Here is a 19,855-nt window from a genome sequence, read left to right as displayed (position 1 = left end):
GTCCCAGCTAACATCTGACTGCAACTGTAAGAGAAAGCCCAAATAAGAATCATCCAGCTGAACCAAGTCAACCCATAAAATCATGATAAATAATAAATTGCAGTTTTAAACAACTGTGTTTTGGGTGGCATTCTATGGAACCATGGATACTTAGAACAGAATTTGGTACCTGGAGTGCTGCCATAATGAAAACTTAAAATGTGGGACGTTGGCTTTGGGAACGTCCAAGCAGCAGGAAGAAGCTGTGAGGTCCCTGAGGAAACTATTAATGAGAACTAGAGGGAAAATGAGGACATTGTTATTGGAAGCTGGAAAAAGGCATCCTTTGTTTTGTAATGATGGGTAATTTGGTATACCGTTGCTTTTGGTAACATGAAAAACAGAAAATATATCTAGGAAATGGCAGATTTGGCTAAGGAGACTTCCAGGCAGAATGCTAAACATGCTTAATGGTTTCTCTTAGGCAAGTATGGTAAGGTATGAATATAGGGAAGTGAACTCCCTGCTACCATAATGAACTATTCAGTTTCAAGCAAAACTTAGATAGAATATAAGAAGCCAGACTTACTGGGTTTAGAAAGAAAGCTATTTTCCATTCTAAGCCTCTCCAGCTGGAAAAAAAATTCTCAAAGTAAGACATGATATAAGGTAATGATCATCTCAGAGATACGGCTCTAAGATGCTCGCTAAGATTTTAAAAACCTTGAAGGTGACATACTGTAAGAAGCCCAGGCCACACGGAGAGGCGAAAGTCTATTTCACAGACTTTGAAGGATTCTGAAGGGCATTGTTCCATAGCACCTGTCAGCACAAGCAGAAAGTGGCATATCTTGAAGAGATTTGTAGGTATGTATTTTGACTAATGGAGTGAACCTGAAAGAGTCTTTAGGAAACTTACAAAAAATTTAAGAGAATTGTACATGCAAAAGCACCATCAGCCTGAACTAAATAGGAAAGAGACAGTTCAAACTGTAGAGAGCCTTCTATGGGTAGGAAGCAGGACAAGTAGGCTACTAAGCTGCAAACATGGCCATTTCTTATGGAAAAGGAAGAATGATTCAGAGAGCAGAATCAAAATCCCAGTAGGAGTGGGGAGCCAAGAGCTACAATCATTCCCAGAGAGGCACGACTGGGAACTCACTAATTAAGGATCTGGCAACATGCACCTGGCTGGAGTTTAGAATTGCTATGGATCAGTGACTGTGATGTGCCTCCCATTTCTTTCCCTTTTGAATAAAAGCTTTAGTGAAGTTATCCTATCTCTGTATCACCACTGTATTTATGTGTGTGGGACAGATAACTTGTCTCTTCATCTCACAGGTCTTCAGACTGAGAAGAGCTGTACTCAGGGACCTGCACCCCAAGGAGGCTCATCTGCATCAAGATCTGACTTAGGTGATAAAATCCTGGACCTCAAGCTTGAGTGGATGCCATAATGGGATGAGACTTTTGGGTCTTAGGAGGAGATATGTGTATTTACCATGTGGGAGGAATGAAAATAATATGCAATCAGAGAGCAGACTGTGACAAAGATGACTGCAAATTCTTTGACCCTCTTACTGTTAAGAGTTATTGTCTTATCTCCCTTCTCTTGAATCCAAGCTGGCCCTGGGAAATTGCTTGACCAATAGAATACACAAGAAGTGAAGTTTGGGACTTGTGAATGTAGGGCATTAGAAGCCTTGCAGTTCCTGCCTGGATCTCTTGAAAAGCTTTCTCATAGAATACTCCTTTTTAGAATCCCACCATTCTGTGGATTCTAAATTCTGTGAGAAGCCCAAACCACACAAACTACATATAGATGCTCAATCAGTAACCCCAGAAGAACTCCCAGTCCTCAGCGAACATTGACTGGTGGCCATAGGAGTTGTCATCTTGGACATCCAGCCCAGTTCAGCGTTCAGATGACTGCAGCCCCAGCTGCCGTTTGACTGCATCTGCGTGAGACTATACGTGAAAACTTCCCACCTGACCCAGTCAACCCACAGAACCATGAGAGATCATAGTAAATTGTTTTAAGCCATTAAATTTTGATGATGGTTTGTTATGTAACAAGAGAAAACCAGATGAGGTTAAATATTAGAGGTCAACAGTCATGGTTTCAAATCTTAAGTTCATCATTTATCAACTATGTGATGTGGGCAAGTCGTCTAAAATATCTAAGCTTCATTTTCCTCATCTATAAAATGGGAATCAAAACAGAATCCACCTAATGGGTTTGTTATGGGAATTAAAAGAGAGAATGTATGAAAAGCAACAGTACAGTGACAGAGAGAAAGTGGGTCAGTAGGTAGTCACTATGGTTAGTAAATCAGTGTGAGTCATCTGTTTTTGTTGAAAGGTAGGTGAGATGCTTGTGGCCATGTGGGAAGAATTAATTTAAGAACCTGGTCATTTTACTAAGGACCTGAGAGTAAGGCTAGGTCATTAGCATCTTTGTATTTGCTGTCCATTTTTCTATAATGGACTATAGGGGATTTTGATTCATGGGGGAAGTGTTCTGAAAAAAATCCCGGGCTCAAAAGAAATAGAAACACTTGGCCTTTTAAAATGGGGCTGTTAGGGTTCCATAGACAGCACTTACCACCTCCACATGTGCTGAGCAGGCCTAGCTCATTAAGGTCACAGTGAGCAGCTGAGCAGACCCAGTCCTTGTTACAGTGAAACCAGAGGCACTAGCCTAGAGAGAAGGAGATGGGGCTCTAAAGCCCCCTGGAGGCCTAGGATGCTGCTGCTGTCCACTGTGTGTGCATGTGGATGGGTGAGTGGGTGCTAGAATTCCACATGGGGTGAGGGCAAACTTAAAGAGGCTGGACCCAAGCCGAGAGGTTTAAAGGAATGTCTTGATGTTCAGCACATCACTGTACTGATGTGTTCAGTGAGCTTTGCCACCCATTCATTTATTTATATAGGCATTCACTCATTCAACAACCATTTATGGCATACCTCTATGCACCAGGCCCTGTGCTATGCTCTGGGGATGCACGACACATAAAAGACGGTTTCTCCCCTGTGATCATGAGGGGCTCATGAACCAGCAGAGGAGACAGACAGGTAAACAGGAAGTATGGCCAGGGGGTAAGTACCACAGTAGAGGGCAACATGGGAGTGCAGAGGAGGGGCTCCAATTCTGGCATCAACCTACTCCACCTTGGGATAAAGTTCTAAACGGGGAAGCAAGTGAGGCATGAGCTGCGTCTGGAAAAAGGGACAGGCTTGGGATTGACTGAGTGAGCTGTAGGCAGAAGCCACAGACCAGAGGCACTGAAGGACAGGGCCACACTGGCCTCTAGGGGCCATAGACTGGCGTGCTCTAAGGCAGCCCTGGAATCTGGTGGGACTGTTCCACAACTCCCGTGGGGCCTGCAGAGAGCAAGTGTCTCTCACAGGCACAGATTAAAGCAAAGTATCTCAATTATGTCTTGGTTTTGGCTCCACAGATGACTTCTGTGTGGGCGAATCTTCTTAACGCGTTCTCTTACTTTTTATTGTCCGTGCTGTAAAACATTTTTTTTAAAAAAAAGCTAAAATAAACTTCCAGAGTTCAAAATGGCAGACTGTGACTAGAGCCAATGTCCTTTTCCTTTCAATGTTGGTTTGTCTGCCAAGTGATCTCATACTTACTTGGTGAGCCTCTGCCTCCTCGACCCCTGTCTTTTCTTTCCTCCACCTCCCCATTCCTGGCCACATGAGGTTCTCATCAGCATCATTGTGGTCAAAGGACTAGGCCCTGGGGTGCAGTCTGCCCTGACTCTGTTTGGGGTTTGGCTGAGGGAATTTACTTGTATCCCTATTTAGAAGCTGAATTGCCTACAGAGGATTGGGACTCAACATGACATTTTCTGTTAGTGACAGTGTAGAGCTCTCTATTTCCTTACCCAACTGATTGTCTAGGACTAAGTTAGGAATTGCTTTCTCCCTGGAGTAATTGTACAACATGGGCCAGCCATGGTCAAGTACAATCTGAGTGTAATGTTCATCAGCATCAGTTGGTGAGGGTCCTAGTTCTACACTGAGAGCTCCTTCAGGGCAGGAAGCCAATTTCCCAACACTGGCCAGCTCTGTGACATCTGGAAGGGGCTCTGTAGTATTTGTTGAATTTAATCTGGATACCACCCAGGCAGGCAACAGCTCTCCGGTTCACCTTGTTATGAGAGAGGCCGTCTCTTCAAATACTAATAATGATAATGGTGACAAAACACTGTTACTGTTTATTGAGCCTTGATGCTTTGTCAGGTACTAGGATAAGGACTTTATATCCTTTACCTGCTTTGAGAGTCAGAATCTCTGGGTGCATAGGTTTCACCGTCCTTATTTTACTGATGAAGAAATGAAATCTCAGAGAGAGTAGGCAGCTTGCAACAGCCTGGTTGTTGGGGCTCAGAATCTTGGACAGTCCATTATGAAGACCTTGACTCTTTTTTATTTTTGTTTTTTTGAGACAGAGTTTTGCTCTTGTTGCCCAGGTTGGAGTGCAATGGCACGATCTTGGCTCACTGCAACCTCCGCCTCCCGGGTTCAAGTGATTCACCTGCTTCAACCTTCCGAGTAGCTGGGATTACAGGCATGCGCCACCACACCTGGCTAATTTTGTATTTTTACTAGAGATGGGGTTTCTCCAGGTTGGTCAGGCTGCTCTCAAACTCCAGACCTCAGGTGATCCACCCGCCTCAGCCTCCCAAAGTGCTGGGATTACGGGACCTTGACTCTTATGTGTGATGTTTTGCGAATCACTGCTCTAACACTGGTGGAGACCTAACCCTACAGAATTCCCCAGGTACCAGGAAGCTGGGGGACAGATTTATACTCACGTGTTCCTCTTAGGCATCACCTTTGTCTAGAGCAGACATCTAACTCTCTTTCCTTATGGAGGACTGAGGGAGAAGCAGGAATCAAGCTTACACAGTCGAAGGCTCAGTTTTAGCGCCCAAGCAGCAAAGAGATAAATGCCATCCTAATTCCCACTTAAAGTAAGCAAACCAGCCCCGGGGCTCACATGGACAGGAAGAACCTGAGGGATTCTGTAGGTCTGTTTATTTTGCTTTGTATTTGACCTTGCATTACATTCACCAAGCAACTCCCAGTGAATGCAGAAACCTTTCCTCTGCCTTGGGAACATTTTCATACAAACAGGAACACAGCACAGATGACAAAAATTAAGATGTACTCTCCAGCTTGCTTTGCTGTATTATTTAAAACAATTACTGTATGATTTTCCTTTCACATAGCCATGGAAACCCTGCTGAAAGGATTTAATACAATTTATTGTGTGAAGCTTAAGAAGAAATCTGTTTCCCCAGTGCTGAAAAACAAAGCAAGCCAATTTCTCCCCACTTTCTACAAGGTGTGATGGATGCAAATTGTGAACTGGTGACCTCACCCAGCAGGGACTGAGCTTTCTGGGAAAGCATTCTGGAGATAAGTGGACCTGTTTCTTTTAGAGGCAGCAGAAAACAAAGCCGGTGCCAGAGGAATGATAATCTCCTTTGATGTGCCCGGAACTGCTTGACTGTTTCAGAAAGGGAAGCACAGCTCTGAGTGGCAGTACTACAATGCCTTTCAGTAAACACAATAGACAAATTTCCCTGCCAGGTTACCCCAGGACTCTCCACTCGCAGGATCCTCTTATAGGTATCTTGGTGTCAGCCATGGGATCCTAGGAAGGAGAGTTGCTTGACACCACGCTCTGAATAGAGGGTGGCCTCACTTTGGAGCCTATTAGTACCAATGGCACAGGTCAACGCTATCTGCCTGTTAGAAACTCCTAAGGAGCTTCAGAAGACATGGAAGCTTAACTCCCAGAACTAATAGATTATATGAGAACCTATATTTTAAACAGCTCTCCAGATGATGATTATGTGCAACTAGGGCTGAAATCCACTGCTCTGGGACTTGAACTTCTTTAGGTTGAACTCTTTTGTCTTCTTACTTTCTGATTCCCAGCTAGAGACCCAGGGCCTGATGATCTGTAAACCTAAAAAGGCTGCTGTAGCACAAAACTCGTCCCTGCAGCTCAGCTCTTCATCCCTAAATTCAGTGGGTGAAGGGAAGAATATTAAATTGCAGAAGAATTCCCAAAAATTGGGGAAACTGGGTAAAGAGTTCACTGGACCTCTCTGCATTGTTTTTGCAACTTCCTGTAAGTCTATAAAAATTTCTAAACAAAACATTTTTTAAAATTGCAGCTGAAGACTTGAATTCAAATTCTGGATTTTTAAATTATTAGGTATGGGACTTAGGGAAATAAAAGACCCTCTGGGACTTTTCCTTTGGAAGATAGGACAATTATTTTTATTTATTACATGATCAAATGAGAAAATAAAATTCTAGACCTAGATTTAGCTGGGGTCTCTTTGCCCCTTAAGGGGTAAAAGAGATTGTTCAAACTCTCTGAGTCCATTTTCTGCTGCTATAACAGAATTCCTGAGAATGGGTAATTTGTAAAGAAAAGAAATTCAGTTCCCACAGTTCTGGAAGCGGAGAAGTCCAAAATCAAGGGACCAGTAGGGTTGGTATCTGCTAAGGACCTGGTCTCCATTTCCAACATGGTGCCTGGAATTCTGCATCCTTCAGGAGGGTCAAACACTCTTCCTCACATGGTAGAAGAGTGGAAGAGAGCCAACCCACTTTCTCAACTCCCTCAAGACCTCCTGGCCACTGCCTTTTTAAAATGGTAGCTATGATTTATTGAGTGCTGATTACATGGCAGCAGCTGTGTTAGGTTCCTTACATGTATCATATTAATCTTGCAAGGAAGAAAGTGTTAGATCTGTGATGGAAACTGAGGCTCAGAGAGGTTGAGGAATTTTCCCAAATTAACACAGCAAGTGTCAGAGGTAGGCTCCAAAACCTATGTTCTTTCCGTACTTCAGGCTACAGATGGCAGAACTCATAAACAGGTTTTGCTATCAGAAGAATAGACTACCCAAAAGGTAAGTTTATGAGAATTGTTGAGTGATCTCTATATATGGTTATGTCTGCTCTCTAAGCACCCATGTGTTCATGTAAGAATAACTACCTGAAAGTAGTGGATATCTGCATATTGCCTGGAATGGTGCTGGGTACACAACACAGTTGGTGCTTGGCGAATGGAGGTGTTGGTTGTAGTGCTGGCAGTCTTTGTTTTGTATGGTGGGGGTGGTGGTAAGCTAGTCCCATTATGTGATGTGGACATATTGTGCAAACCCTTTTTATGGTGGGATTAATCCATTCACAAAGACAGAGCTTTCGTGGCCTAAACAGCTCCCAAAAGGCCTCACCTCCCAACACTATTCCGTTGGGGATGAAGTTTCAACATGAGTTTGGGAGGGGACAAACTATTGCACCCTTGAACTACAGATTATGGAACTTCTAGTTACTTCCTCCAGAGTCACAGGAGTTTTGGGGTAAATTACATGTTTGTGGTTGGTCACCTTGGGTTTTGAGCTCCTCCTTCCACTAAATTAATCAATTAGGTATTGTCTCACCCAAATATGGTGCCCAAGCAGCAAAGAGATAAATGCCATCCTAATTCCCACTTAAAGTAAACAAACCAGCCCTGGGGCTCACATGGACAGAGGAGGAGACTGAGGGATTCGGTAGGTCTGTTTATTTCAGTCTGTGTTTGACCTTGTACTGCTTTCGCCAAGTAAGTCAATTGCTAACTTTCCCCAAACAAACCTCTTCCATAGGCATTTTTTTGTGTGTGTAGGTGACCTTACTGAAGGCTTGGAAAGATGAAAGGAATTATACCACAGCCTTAGAAACTGACTCAAACACAGGGTCATCCAATTCTGCTTCCAAAAGTTCCTTGGACCCCTTCATGTTGCCTGGTCCTCACCTCTTCTGTTCCCATCTTCCCTCCTGTCTTTTCCTTTCACTCCCCTGCCCCCAGGTTTCTGCCCATTTCTTTCTTTCTATTTTTTTAATGTTGGCTTTTATTTTAGATATAGGGGGTACATGTGCAGGTTTGTTATATAGGTATAATGCACTCAGGTAGGGAGCATAGTACTCAATAAGTAGTTTTTCAACCTATACCCCCGTCCCTCCCTCCCATCTCTACTAGTCTGCAGTGTCTATTGTTCCCACGTTTATGTCCATGTGTGCTCAGTGTTTAGCTCCCACTTATAAGTGAGAACATGCAGTATTTTGTTTTCTGCTCCTGCATTAATTAGCTTAGGATTATGGCCTCCAGCTACATCCATGTTGCTGAAAGGACATGATTTCATCCTTTTTTATGGCTGCATAGTATTTCATGGTATACATGTACCACATTTTCTTTATCCAGTCCGCCACTGATGGGCACCTAGGTTGATTCCATGTCTTTGCTATTGTGAATAGCTAGGTGATAGACATAAGAGTGCATGTGTCTTTTGGTAGAATTATCTATTTTGGGGGGTATGTCTACCCAGAAATGTGATTGCTCAATCAAATAGTAGCTCTGTTTTAAGTTTTTTGAGAAATTTCTAAACTGCTTTCCATAGTGACTGAACTAGTTTACATTTCCCCCAACAGTGTGTAAGTGTTCTTTCTTCTCCATAGCCTCACCAGCATCTGTTGTTTTTTGACTTTGTAGTAATAGCCATTCTAACTGGTGTGAGATGGTGTCTCATTGTGGTTTTGATTTGCATTTCTCTGATTAGTGATGATGAGCATTTTAAAATATGTTTATTAGTCACTTATGTTTCTGATGTGGGCAACTTTAGCTATTCCCTTTGTTTCCTTGACTCTCATCTTTCCTCCAGGAAACTTATCAAAATATTTTCTGATCTATCCTACCCTTCTAAAGCTCCATGGAACTTCAGTTGGTCAACAAAAGCCAGCCCCCAACTCCAACCTAGATGTGATGGTCACAGCCAGCTCAAGCTTGCTGTCCACTGAACTTAATGCCCTATACCATGTCACCACTAGCCCTGTGGAAGTCCCAAAGAGTCAGAGATGGGAGCGCTTGTAACTCAAACTTCCACTGACTTTCCAGGCTTAAATCAGGAGACTACATTCTGGACTTTGGGAATTTAAAAATTTAACATTTTTGGAAAGAAAGGATGTGTAGAGGCTTCTTACACCTTGAATAAAAAATGGCATTTTGGAATGTAAGCAAGTGAGACTACTAAGAATTAAATTTCATCAGAAATACATAAATTTACAAAAAGAAGAAGAAAAAGAAGGAGGAGGAGGAGGAGGAGGAGGAGAATGCACTAGGCAGAGTGCCCTCTGCCAAACCTCATTCAAGAGGAATTTGGAGTGATGTTGTTGCCCACAAACCTCCTGCCAACAAGCCTACCTGGAGAGGACTGGGGCTGGTATTCTGCAAACAGTTCCTTGTTTGTTCTCTCCTTCCTGTGGGTCTGTGTGCATTCAGATGATGTGAATCAGATGATGGGGAGTCTTGAAATGGATAACTAGAAGTTGGAAGGAATCTGATTGGTTCTTTCTGTCCAGGAGTAGCTCCATGATAGGGTTTGCTGTGTTCCCACCCAAATCTCATCTTGAATTATAGCTGCCATAATTCCCACATGTTGTGGGAACGACCTGGTGTGAGACAATTGAATCATGGGGGTGGTTTCCCCCATACTGTTCTCATGGTAGTGAATAAGTCTGAGGAGATATGATGGTCCTATAAGGGGTTTTCCCTTTCAGTTAGCTCTCATTCTCTCTTGACTGCTGCCATGTAAGACGTACCTTTTGCTTTCTGCCGTGATTGTGGGGCCTTCCCAGCCACATGGAACTGTGAGTTCATTAAACCTCTTTTTCTTTATAAACTACCCAGTCTCAGGTATGTCTTTATCAGCAGCCTGAAAATGGACTAATACACTCCAAAAAGCCTTCCCACCTTCTTCTCCCTTGAGTATCTACATGAGACCTAGAGTAGCTTTGTCTAAGATGGTGTCCTTGAGAATTGTCTTCTTGCCCAGGCAGAGTTGATTAGCTTCCCTGCTATGCTGCTGTGAGATGCTGTCCATACCTCCATCAGAACAGACTGGACCTTCTACTTGCAACTGTTTGCTTGCACGTTGGGTCACTCTTTCCCCTCACCCCCTGCACTAGCTGGTGAGGTTCTTAAAGCAGGAAACACATATTTTCCAACACATAACACAACCCCTGGTGCAGAGAAGACATTTGATAAATGTTTGCTCTAAGAATCAATGAATGAGGTCTCACCAAAAAAGAGTACTGAGTTTGCTAGGGTTATTTATTTTAATATTATGCAAAACACAGAGCAGGCATCACCTTCTGTTTCTAAATCCCTTGTGATTGATTAATCAACAAGTTATTACTGAAGCTAGACACAGCTAAGACCCAGGTGAGAGGGAAGCAATGGCAACCACATACTTTGAGAGGTTTATTAATCGACTGTAAAATAACAATGCTGCATCACATTATTAGAGTCATTCTGCCTTAGAGCTCAGGGTTCTACTTACAAAGTGCCTTGTTTAATTAAAAAATATCCTAGCAAGGATAAAGGATAGAACATTTTATAATTACTTGCCAATAATCATCAGCTCACCCATTATAGGGCAAGATTAAAATTCAGATCTACAGAACTTGAGAGTCTGCTCTTACACATTTTTCCTTGGAGTAGTTCATTTCCGGAGAGAGACACTAAATACTTCTAGTGGGCAGGGATGTGTCTCTTAGCAGCAGAAGGCAGGACTCAGTTCCCAGTGACCCCTTGTCCTTCTTCCTCTGAGGTCCTCTACACCTGGCCTGTGGTATATGAGGACTTCTTAGCTTCCAGGTCAATGCTAGCTCTGGGAATGGAGACAGACAACGGGAAGCTGCTGAGATACTTGCCAAGCCTCAATGCTTATGCCTATTTTGTGACATTGTGCTGAGACAGCGTGATATGTACTCATCTTTACTTCATGGAAAGTCAGTCCATACACATTTACTGAGTACCTTCTGTTGTAGGTGCTGAGGATTCTAGGTGAACAGGGAAGTCATGATCCCTACCCTGATGGACTAGTGGAGAAGATAGACATTTAACAAATAAATGATTATGAATGTGTAAATTGCTGTGAAGGAGAAGTGTGTAAGTCAAGAGTATAGCAGGAGTGGTGGTGGAGGCTGAGAACAGGGCCACCATGTGCTGTTGTGCAGACTGTAGTCTATGTGAATGGCACCCCCTGGAAATGTATATTACATAACAGGTCTGGCCAATATGGCAGTTCTGACTGAGAGGGAGCAAATGACATGCAAATTGCAAAGGAGGAAGAGGTTCGGCCAGGTTAAGGCATATGCAAAGGCCCCAAAACAGAAAGAAATTGAGCATGGCCCAATAACCAGAAGAACCAGTATGACCAAGTAGAGAAGCAGGCACTGGGGAGAGAGGAGGCAGTCAGGTAGAGTCTCATAAATCCATGGCAAGGAGCTTGGATACTATTATAATTGCAATGGGAGACAGGAGGATTTTAGAGCTGAAAATGATTTCTGTCATTTTGGCTGACATTAGGGGATGGATTGGGGTGAGCATGGTAAGACTGGAGATATAGAGAGGGCTTAGGAGGCTATTGCGAGAGTCAGTTTGCAAAAGACTTGGTACACATTGGGTGCACAATAAACTGTGACTTCATTTTCCTTCCCTCTCTTATAATTGTGATGTGCTTTGTACTTCCTAAAGCACTTTCAATTTGTTATTTTATTTGATCTGCATTATAGCACTTTCAATTCATTATTTCATTTGATCTTCATAATAGCTGAAGGGGGTCAGGTGGGTATATCACCCCCCTTCACACCTGTGGTAACTGAGGATTTGAAGGGAAAAGTGGCTTTCAGGAGATCCATCAGCCAGTAACTCCTGGAACTGGTTCTCAAATCAAATCAAGGAACTTGACCAATCCCTAATTCTACCATATTATGCAATGTCCAAATGAAATCATCTAATTAGTTAATTTGTTAAGCACAAAGAAGTAATTTAAAATGTCCAGAGGTTATGATTTGCAAGCAGAAAAAGAAAAACAGAAAAAGAAAAATACCAGTGAAGGAGCTGATGTTTCCCTAGGAACAGCCTGGATCCAAACTTCAGAGTAGTTGCGTGAAGAACACTGCATTTCACTGGAGTCACAATGATGCTTTTCTTTCCATCTTTACTGACCCCAGTGTGGCCCACTAAAAAGGATCCAGTGTGCTCCATGTCTGAGAAGATACGTTTTTGCTCATTAAACACCAAACAGAGGTTAAGACATCCACAAATCAACATTATTTAGACTGAAGGAGGCAAACATTCCTTTCAAAGACTTTCATTTCCTCTGGAAACATGTGCTACCTGAGCCGTAGCCACCAAAATATGTATTTTCTTTTCCTTTTAAGGAAATGCCACCTCATTCCAAAACCTCAAATGCAACACCCCAAATGGAAGGAGAGGTTTCTCAGGTACGGCAGGGAGAAAACTGAGATTCAAAAGCCGCTGTGTTCTTGTCAGCTAGGGACTGCATCTGAAACCGTCTGTGGATAGTGTTTAATGTTCTGCAAATCTTCTACTGAAAAGAGATTTTCGTTACAATTGCATTATAATGTTTTTCCCCAAGATCGCTCCTTGTTTAGGAGCCAACAGCTCAAACCTTGAACAAATTGTTCCCAGACGTTCCTTATTTCCAATGTCCCCGTGAAGAAAGAGGCAGGCATGAGGGAGGATCAGTCCTATCTCGCCTTTGTCCTTGACACCAGGGAACACCAGATAAGTTGCCGTAACCCCTCGTTTTGACTTTGAGGACTATAATAAGCAATTGGCCCTCTTTTCTTTTTTTTGTTTTTTCTTTGGCAGAGTTTTGTCAGAATTAATTCACTTGGATTTGCTGTTTTGCTTGAATCTCTGTGGAAATGACTAATGCAGAGCATTATAAGCATAGTCTCCACGCTTATGGAGCATGGGCCATTATGGCCCAGTGGGAAATGGAGAATTGTAAACACGAAGAGGGAACTTATCCAGTAAGCTAGGGGTGGGAGCGGCAGAGAGGGGAAGAAGTTACTAGAACACAATGCTGCAGTGGCCCCCAGGTGTGCTCAGAGGAAGCTCTGGGCTTGGGCATTCAGGAAAGACGCTTATGAGGATGCAAGGTTGCCACAGATGCCTCCTTGGCTTGGCTTTGTTGTCACCACTGAGAAACCCCAGCCCCTTTCCCCTTGGCCCCTGCCCAGAGGTGGAAGGAAGGGGTGGGTGCCAGTGTTTGTGTGGCTGCATTTGCATCTCAGTTCTGGGGAGAAGGTGCAGTGGGGGGACCCAGCTGTGGCTGTCCCGCAGAAGCAGCAGCAGAGGGGGCACCTGGGACATGCTCTGCTTTCTCCTCTCCCTGCAGCTGCTCCATCTGTGCACAAGCATCCCTGTCGGCACTTGCCTAAGTGTTTAGGCCACTTCCTGACCCTGTAGGGGATCTTTCTAATCCCTAGACATCTCCTCCTTTTCGAAGGCTTCCTGGATTTCTTCCCCTGCCATTCCCACTTCTCCCCAAACATTTTCCTCTTTCTGGCACTTGGTGAGAGTTTAAGTATTTACTACATCTGATGAGGATTATCAGTGCACGAATTTTGTATCCTTAGGGTTCTTTGATTGCAAGCAACACAAAGTGACTCTGGTTGGCCAGGGGAATGGGGTTATGGGGAGGTAGATCAGGTGCTTATAGAATCAGAGGGAATGTTGGAAAACTAGGCTAGGAGACAAGCAAGACGTGAGAAAGCCCTAGAATATGAGGCAGCAAAGCCCCAGGAGTGGAATTCTAGCAGGACTGCATGCCCAGGGTGCCACCACAGGGATGTAGCACTCTGGACATATCACCATTCCTAGGGACACCCACTCAAGATGCAGAGATGGGAAAGCCCCTGCTACTGAGTGTGGTCCCATACCTGTCCCCTGTGACACTGGGGTACTGAGGGAGGCTCTGGGGGAAGGAGATTTTGATTGCTTTATTTGGAGGGCAGATGCCTGGGTTTACCATCCCACTACAATTCAAACCAGGAGGAAATCAGGGATCGGGGTGCTCTTCGAGAAGGTGAATGGATGCTGAGTGGGGTGTGAAGGGGAGAACAAAGCCATCACACTTTCTCCCTTCCCCTTCTGTCCCTGATGCTGTGTCCCCTGGAGGACTGTGTCGGCAGGTGTGGGAGGTGCTCAGCTGGGCTTGCTGCTGCAGGTTTAACACAGGGAAGAGAGATGCCCTCAGAGAGGAGGCCGGGTGCCTGTCTCTCCTTGGAATTGTTAGCCATAAATGCTCAGGAAACTGGGGTGGAATCTCCCGGGGAACCTGAGGAGGATTCCTTCCCAGATCCCCTGTGGTTGCCTGGGAGTGAGCAAAACGTGGGAATAAGTGCAGCTGAGAACTGGAGGAGACAAATCACACCTGCATCACCTCTACCTAGGAATCTCTTGCTATCCTAATGGCTAACGATGGCTTTCTTTGTCTTCTGGCCTTCCCACTATGCCCACACTAGGACCCCAGACTGCATATATTTATTTCTGAAGCAAGTTTTAAAAATGCAGCACTTCATACTGGTTGGTGGTTGAGTTACAGTTTTAACTGGTTGAGAGTTACATTTGACAAGACAAGCATTGGCTCTGTGATGCTCTGGAAGCCGTGTCACTTCTTTGGGCTCCACTTTCTTCCTCTCTAACATAGTGGAGGCTCAAAGTGTTTCCGTTCTCAACAGTCCCCATGCTCAAGGAGCATTCCGCTCAGCTAGCACATCGGGGTCTCATTTATTTGGGGCTGCACTCCGAATTGAGAGGCACAGCTGGTCTCCTAGTGACTGCCACGCAACACTGCGGTACTCTATTTCGTCTGCCTATTTTCCCCCTTAAAGCGCTCTGGCAAAAGAGCCCAGAGGCGCTGTGGACTGGGAAGAAGCCAAAGATTTTAATATACGTGTGGTGACATTTAGGGCCATGTCAACATCTCCAAACTGAGCGGGTAGACTTACAGCTCACAAGAGGATGACTTTGGCTCATATTCTGCTTAAAAACAAAACAAATTCACTAGAAATCCAAATATCCATCAGCAGAAAAGAAGGGACACCTGGTGCAAGTCAGGTGTTATGCAGAGGAAGAATGATTCCTATTGATACTCATCTTGGAGAGTTGCATATTAGCATATTCAAGACCCCTCTAGGTCCCATAGTAAAGACAGAGGTTTAACTCTTTATGACATAGCCCTCCCAAAACTTACTTGCACATGCAATATTCTCTTTTTGTGGAATACTTGTTAACTGCTGGTAACTCTGCCTGATCTCTTTGCACATACTGTTTTTCATGGGGTGGGAACTTCCCATGTGAACTGACCCTGGGGCCCTTCCAGTCTCTCTCCATAGGGCTGAGGCATGTTACACAGCTTGTAAAGAAATGACTCAATCGATAACGTCATTCAGTATTCTTGAGAGCTCACCATGGATCAGGTATTGTGCTGGGTATAAAAAAGAAAGATTTGTAAAAGTAAGTGGTCTCTTTCCTCAAGGAGCTTATAGTCTAGTGGGAAGAGATTCATGAAAATGATGTGGACTTGCCTTTAGTGTAATAAATGTTTGGGTCTAGGAGCTGCAGAGATCCCCCAGGGTCAGCTCATGAGATGACTTGGAGAGTCCAGTGGCTGTACTTGGCAGCAGGGATGGGTCAGGCTCAGGCTCAGGCAGGTGTTGAGTCAGATCCCCAGAGCTGACTCTAGCTAGGTCCTGAGTGGGCAGACAGTTTGCAAACTGGATGATCAGGGAGAGGGGACTGAGGGCGGCTTGGGTAGGGGATGAGAAGAAGGGTCTGGTTAGGCAAAGAACTGAGGGTCTGAAGTCAAATGCGGGCAACAAGGAAGTGTCAGAAACTACAACCAGAGTAAATGGTCCCTGTTTCCCCAAGTATACCTTCCTTATCTACGGGACTTGCCATGAATCCTCTGGGTACTTCGGGAATCCGTGTCACATCTCTGGGCCTCAGCTTTCTTGTTTGATGATGGAGATGGTTCTAATGTTCTGTAATTATTTGGCCCTGTGTTCATTTCCTAGGGATGCTGTAATAAATCACTACAAACTTGGTGACTTAAAAAAAACAGTAATGTTCTCATCATTCTGGAAATCAAAGTATCAGCAGGGCCACGTTGCCTCTGAGACTCCAGGAAGAATCCTTCCTCGTCTTTCCTGGCTTTTATTGGTTGCCAGCAATCCTTGGAATTCTTTGACTTATAGCTGCATCTTTACAATGTCTGCTTCTCTCCTCACACAGCCTTCTTCATTGTGTGTCTTCAAACCTCCCCTGTCCTTAAAAGGACACCAGTCACTGGATTTAGGGCCCACCCTAATCCATCATGACCTTAATTTCAATACATCTGCAAATACCTTATTTTCAACTATGGTCACAGGCACAGGTACCAGGGGTTAGGATTTCAGTATACCTCTGAGGGGGATGTAATTCAACCCACTACAGCCTTCCATAGACAGAAAGGACCGACTCACCCAAGTCATGTTGAATCACCTTCTAAATTATGTCATAAGCAAAAAGAGTGATCAAGATTGGCCATGTTTGCAGAAAATATGCAAGTGGAAAAGCATGGCATTTGGCCCCTTATTAGTCTCCCTGCTGCTAGTCTCATATTCTCCTGTCCATTCTCTACTGTGTTCTAAGAAGGATTGTAATAAAATACACATCTAATCATATCACTCCCTTGTTCAAAATTCTTTGGTGGCTCCAGCTGGCTTAAAGCATAAATGCTTCACTCCATTACCAGCCCTTCATGGCCTGGTCCCTGCCCAATCCAGCCTGGGTTCATGATTTGCTCCTTCAACTCATCAGAGGACTGGGAAAAGAAGTCAGAGGGCACAGTCATGTGGAAAGGGAAACCCCAGTCACCCTGCAGAGGATTGATGGGATGAGACTGCTTCACTGTGGAGTCTGCTCCAGAATGGGCCAAAAAGATTTATGCATCGGAGGAAGGCAGTGAGAGTTCTGCCAAAAAGAAAAAAAAGAAAGAAAAAAAGGAAAGTGACCATTGAGGGATAAGGAGTCACATGAGATGAAGGCCTGTCATTAGAGTGTGTGAGACCACCATCATTACTTCCCAAGTCTGGAGACCATGAGTTGGATTGGAGTTGGATGAACATTAAAATAGGACAACAACCTCAGCGTGGGCACTCACATAAGAAGGTGCCTTGCCCCTTTCTTCTCCCTGCCCAACGCCAGAAGGTAAATCCCTGGAAGAGACAGCAGAGGGGAGGTGGTAAAAATACAAATCCTAACCCACCCCTGCCCATGACCTGGGACTAGAGGAGCTATAAATCCAGTCAGTGCAGGATGGTCGGAGGAGAACCTTGAAACAAATAGAAGCTTGCAGTTTTAAAATAGATAGCACAGAGTCCTGAGTGAGAAGACAAACACTCTCTAATAGCTAAAATGACAGAGTATAGCCACTTGCAGGTCCTAAAAAAATAAAATTACGTTAGATTCATGCCTGTCAACTTAAGACTCTTCCACAGTCTTTGAGAAGAGAAACTAAGGCAAAAAGATGTTAAATAGCTATTCTGTTCAGTTAAGGAAAAATAAATTGTACATGGTTGTTGACATATTACTAAGTGCTCTTTAGATCTTAGCTATTATAATTTCAAACAAGGAGAATAACGTGTACAAAAACACTGGCATGAAAGAGCAGATACTCTACTTAACCTTGTATTGTCTCCATTTCAGCAGTTTTTCAGTTGCTTTACATCTCTGCTTCCCTGCTTGACCATGTGTACTGAGCTTCGTACAGAAATGAATGAGTGAATGAATAAATGAAGAATGGAGTTAATACATTGAATGGTATCTCTTTTTTCCACATTGCAGAATTTAAGAGAGGGCTTGGTGGGTAGCTTTAGCTACAATTGTTGGGAGGCTGAATAAAGATAGTGATAAACTCAGGATATGGAGTACTTCCTCTGAGATGTGGGCTGTAATAAACTCAGATTTGTGAAAGAATGAATGAGAATGGTCTGACACCTTGAACTCAAGTTTTGACCAGTGGTGGGGGGTGCGATGGGTTGATGTTTCCAAGGTTTCTGGTTTCCAAGGAGGCTTAGGCAGCCTGGATGAGATGACCAGTGACAGCAGGAATGCAAAGCTCTCCATTTATTTTCTGTGCTTCTCCTGTGGTCATTATGTCAAGTGGTTGCACATTAGATTCGGTCTTTAAGAGATCAATGTTACATGGAAGAAAGTGCTCCATGTGAACCAGTTCTGCTGCAATAATGAAAAAGAACCAGCAGGAATCCAGCTTAGTAAGGCAAAATCCTCACTAAAAAGGCAGTACAGGCTCCATTTGCTGAAATTCAGCAAAGCATGGTGCTTACTTGGAATTTTAGAGAGACAGTCTCCCAGTCCAAAACAACAACTTATTCCCAATAAATTATTCTTGGGAGAAAAACACTGTTCTTACTGCTAGAACCCGGGTTTCTCAGTCCTCACCAATATGAAAGGGAGGAATGTGGGTAGCTGTTCTGTCCCCAACACTGCAGAATCTGGCACATGGTAGCTGCTCAATAAGTATGTGAGGATTAGAATGAAGTTGGATTTGTGGTTCTAAGGGAGAACATAGCTGACGTTCACAGGGCAGAGCTCATGGCGCAGTCTTCTTAAATGGCTAAATGAGGGGCAGACTGAGATTATGACTGAGAGAGTTGAGAGGAGACATTTCCCTCTGCAGGAGATGCAGGCCACAGGACTCAGGATCAGCTTGGTTTTAGGAGATTTTAACAATCAGTCCTTTCTTAAGGTGAAGGCCTACATCTGGCGATCTCTCTGCCTCTTCAGAAGTTATCATTTTATTTTGATTTCAAAAAGCACCAAATATATTTATGTAGTAACTCCATATACCAGGCTTTGTGGTAGGTACTGTGTAGAGCACGGTTCCTGTGTTTGTTGAGCTTGCTTTCTAGCCTACGAGACAGATACATAAACAAAAATGGGGCGATAAAGGATGCACAAAGAACTGTGGCTGTTTTCCTTTTTAACATCCAGGGACAAGAGCCTCGGCCGCTCAGAACACTGACAGCATCCCTGCAGTGATGCTTTCCTCCTGCCCACTTCAACACTTTACGCCATGGCCATGCTGCTGTGTATGATACTGTATAAAACAACTGCATGAAAGTGGAAATCTTGTTTGCAAGTGTCTTACTTTCTCCTGATGGTCCTCAATAACGCTTTGGCTCCATGGAGACTGCTGACCCATGGACCTGGCCAAGAGCATTTAAAGCACTGACCCTGACTGAAATCATCCAGGCGGTGACTATAGTACAGAGAAGAGTTTTGATCACTAAACCCTGGGACACTCTAACAGAATTCAGGGAGATGAAGAGGAACCAGCAAAGGATACCAAGAATAAGTAGCTCATGAAGGAAGGAAAACCCAAGAGTGGGACGTTCTGGAAGTCACACTCTCAGGTTTTCCTTCCCAAGAAACGGAAGAAAACAAAAGTGCTTTAGAGGAGACCATGATCAACTGGGTGAGGTGCTGTTGAAAGAGTCAAGCAGGATGAGGATTGAAATTGACCTTGGATTTAGTGACTTGGGTGTCATTGGGAAACAGTTTCAATGGGATGGTGGGAGAGAAATTATGACCAGAATGGGTTCAGGAATGGATGAGAAGAGAGGAATTGGAGATAGCTAGTAAAGACAACCCTTTTAACAAATTTTGATTTAAAAGAGAGAATACAGACATGGATAGAGAATACAGACATGGATACAGAATAGAGAGGGATGTGGGGTAAATATATTTTTTTTAAGTGGGAGAAATACTGTATTATTTTGCTAGTAGGAAATTTTCAGTAAAGAGTGAAACACGACTGATGCAGGAGAGAGTGAAGGGGCAAGTGGAGAATGTAGGAGCCAGTGGGATGCCCAGCAGGGCAGGTGGCAGGAGCAGGAGAGTTCACTCCTG

The 19,855-nt window shown here is 44.0% G+C and overlaps 1 protein-coding gene across 3 annotated transcripts in view; it reads left to right on the top strand.

The window, feature by feature from the left end:
* Positions 1–19,855, top strand: part of TSPYL5 (TSPY like 5) — a 109,361-nt gene that overhangs the window by 41,194 nt on the left and 48,312 nt on the right. For 2 of the 3 annotated variants that reach the window (XM_017962180.2, XM_009213389.3), the window contains one exon: positions 1,321–3,555. The exons of the other annotated variant lie outside the window; for it this stretch is intronic. The gene's annotated coding sequence lies outside the window, so the exon portion shown is untranslated. Of the gene's footprint in view, positions 1–1,320; positions 3,556–19,855 lie in introns of those variants that run through there. 3 annotated transcript variants of the gene reach the window in all.

This window comes from Papio anubis, chromosome 8, assembly GCF_008728515.1.
Source record: "Papio anubis isolate 15944 chromosome 8, Panubis1.0, whole genome shotgun sequence".
NCBI lineage: Eukaryota > Metazoa > Chordata > Mammalia > Primates > Cercopithecidae > Papio > Papio anubis.
The sequence above is the reverse complement of the archived record's forward strand: the minus strand, read 5'-3'. Positions and strand labels throughout refer to the sequence as shown.